Genomic DNA, 3668 nt, shown 5'->3' with positions numbered 1-3668 from the left:
TCATCTTTTTTCCATCATTGTCCTGTGCTTAGACAAATCAATGTACAACTAAGCTTAACTGTAAGGATGAAAGATGTACAATATAAAATAAGAAAGGTACCTTGTATTCCTGACAACAATACAATCCTTTTATATACGTAAGTGTTTTATTTATTTATTTATTTTCAAAGTTTTTCTCTAAAATTCCAAATTCAACATCTTGGTACTATACGTTTTCATCCTTACCAAAAAAAAGAAAAAGAAATGCTGTGTATGAACATTTTAGTTATCTTCAGCTATAATTAGGCCCCTTTGAGATCATTGCTGTTTCATTCTCCGTCAATAACCAGAAGTCATAAATTGTGCATCTGCACTGAAAGACATAAAATAAATGAATATAAACTTTATAAATAGTATGTAAAACTGTTCATGTGTAAATGTGCAGTCATCTAACAGCTTGTCATGCTCAGCGAAGACTAAGTCTTTCAGATGTGATGCATTTACTTCAAAAGGCTCTAAAAATGTGCCAGGAACAAAAACAGGAATAAATGAAAATCAGCCTGTCAAATTTGCATTATTTCTACAAATTTATGGAGAAGAATCATGCCCTTTTTTGTAACTTATTCCATTTGTATCAACAGTCTTGTCCTGATGTCCTTCCCTTACATCTGTTTGATGGTACAAGCAATTTCCTTGTTTAGCACTTCCACTGGAATCAATGGCATGATTGTTACTTCAGATAATTCATTCTTCAAGCTGGATGAATTAAAATGAAAAGCAATACTGAGCTGGTGGCCTTAACTGTTTTGCCTTAAATCTTATGAATTGTTCACAAATTTAAGGAACACTAGGCTTGTCAATGCATATACGTAGCTACTATATATTTATCTAGCAAGGATGCATTCAATTGATTAAAAGTGACAGAAAATACATTTATAATGTTAAGAAAGATTTCAACAAATGTATCAATGTATTCAGTTTCAGCACAACTATTTTCAACATTAATATAAACAAAAATGTTTCTTGAGCAGCAAATCAGCCTATTAGAATGATTTCTGAAGGATCATGTGACACTAAAGACTCGAGTAATGATGTTAAACATTTAGCTTTGCCATCACAGGAATAAATAATATTTTAATATGTATAAAAATAGAAAACAGTTATTTTGAATTGCAACAATATTTCATAATATTACTGTTTTTACTGTATTCTTGATCAAATGAATACAGTCTTGGTGAGTTTTACTGACCCAAAACCCAAATTTACATATATTTACTTAAAGTTAATTTGGAATGTTTTTTATTCAAAACGAATCCTTTTTCCCCCACTATTAGCATAATAAAAACAAGGAGTTTGAGTATTCAGTTGTGAATTATTGCACCAGTCCTATCTTCTCATGCATGGCTGTGTTCTTGATTTAAAGCATTTCTTTTTCTTTTTTTTTTTCAGCCATTTTCATTTTCAATTTCATGTGAATTAAGTTCAGACTAAAATATATAACATAAACATGTTACATACACATATACATGCATGTTGAAATATTTAAGTACATATTTAGAAAGCATGACAGAAAGTTCAATGATGTGAGTAGTAGAGGGAAACTCACTGTTAGCGATGTGAAGGGTCAATTATGAACAATTATGAACTTTTCAAGTTAAATGGAATATTAATCGAATAGTTCTGTATGAAAACCACACAAACTTATTTTCAGGAATTCTTCCTGAATCTCCATCTTTAAAGATGCTGTGCATGAAGATGAGGGGGAGCGAGAGTTACAGGAACACAGGCATGTTGAGGTTTCAGGTCACCCATACAAAAATAGAGTTGTTTATTTCAGTCGGCAGCTCCGGATTTCTGGTTTGCACGTGTAAATTACATGTCGCCAACATTAAATATTAAACCTAATCAGTGCTTAATTATTGATGCCATTGCTTTTTATACAGGAGTGCCATTGGTGCTTGAGACATCCAGCAAAGAGGCTTTCTGCATTACTGTAGCTTTGAGGTTAAGGTCTCTGGCCACGATTCCCACTCACTTCTCTTTGGTTTTCTTGATTGATGAACACAGGAAGTCTGTAAAAGAGAGAGAAGGAATGGAGAACTAGATCAGGTTGGGCAGTTATGACTGCTCAGAGGAGCTCACAGGACGACTAAGTGCCTGAGTAAACCACAACTGAGTGTTGGATGAGCGTGTGTGTGTGTATGTGTGTTAGCAGAGAGATGACTCTGGACCTGAGCATCTGAGTGGTTGGTGATGGGGAAGATAGTTACCCACAATGCTCTACAGTTGCTCAGGTGGAGATGTTTAAACCCTGTCCCGGCCTGGATCAAGACAATGCTTGATGTTTATCAGTAAACTCAAACATTAGTGAGGCAGAAACAGACGCAGGTTCAGTCTGAGGCCTGCAAAACTGTTATTTGGCTAAAAAGCATCAGAAGAGAAAGAGCTAAATATTGTTCAGTTGGTTTTTATCGGTGTTACTAAGACTACACACAACAATGATACACACAATCCAACTACATTTTTTCCCCATGTACTTTTCTAAACAGCTTGAATTACAGTTTTTGCATTGTAGACCTTAAAATGAGATGAAGAATATCCCGGACTTACATTAGAGACATATCTAAAGACCAGAGTTTGCAATGAATTCAGTCGGAGAAAACATCTGTTAAAACTGATGAATCATTACTCACATCTAAGGGATTGCTAGAAATATACACATTAGTGCAATAGTCAATACAAACAGGCTTCATTGACAGGAAATGGTTGTTTAAAAGTAATAGGAAGTTATGCACTTTGATCAATCAGATTCAATCAAAGGTGGAATCAATCAGGAATATGACCAAATACAAAAGTAAAATGCACTGTGAACATTTCACACTGACTTTTAAAGACCCTGAAGAGTCTTCATGATAGCTTGAAAGTTAAAAACAAAACTACTACTATCTTAATAATTATGCTATTAACGCTACTTTTTTCAATTTGTTCATTCACTAAAGGCAAAATGCCACATTCAGTCGATATATATATATATATATATATATATATATATATATATATATATATATATATATATAGCTTTATATGACAGTTGTCATATAAATGAACTCCACTATATTTACTTCTGAAGTGACAATCATCGTATCAAGAAAATATGTGTAGTTTTAAAGGATTGTAGGCCTTGACACCTAAAAACATTTGACATGCAAACCTCAAGAACCGAGGAAATCAACAAATGTAAAAGGATGTACATGGTCTGACATCAATTCTCTTAGCCAGCGTCACAATATTTGCGTCAATACCTCACAACATATTCTGACACATTTATGGTTTGATTAGATTCAGGGGCCTGTGACTGATACATTAATATTACAATATTATGGGCCTATTTTACACTACCACTTATAAAAAAATAAAACTACTTTTTATTAACTCACAAATGCAACCAAATATAAACTGAACTCTGAAAATTGCAAATCCTGACGTTCACAATAAAAAATAAATAATAATAATAACTTTAGTTTTTTTTTAATATAGAAAAATAAACCAATGAAAAAGCAATGACAAGAAAAAAAAATAGTACCCACTTACACAAAAAAAGAAAAATTTACATTAATTTGTTAATGTGAATCAAAAGGTCCAATAAACTGGAAAATATGTAGCTGATATTTTACAGTGAAAGTCTGACA

The sequence above is a fragment of the Carassius gibelio genome, chromosome A13 (genome assembly GCF_023724105.1).
Source record: "Carassius gibelio isolate Cgi1373 ecotype wild population from Czech Republic chromosome A13, carGib1.2-hapl.c, whole genome shotgun sequence".
Lineage (NCBI taxonomy): Eukaryota > Metazoa > Chordata > Actinopteri > Cypriniformes > Cyprinidae > Carassius > Carassius gibelio.
Note: the sequence above shows the minus strand (reverse complement) of the source record.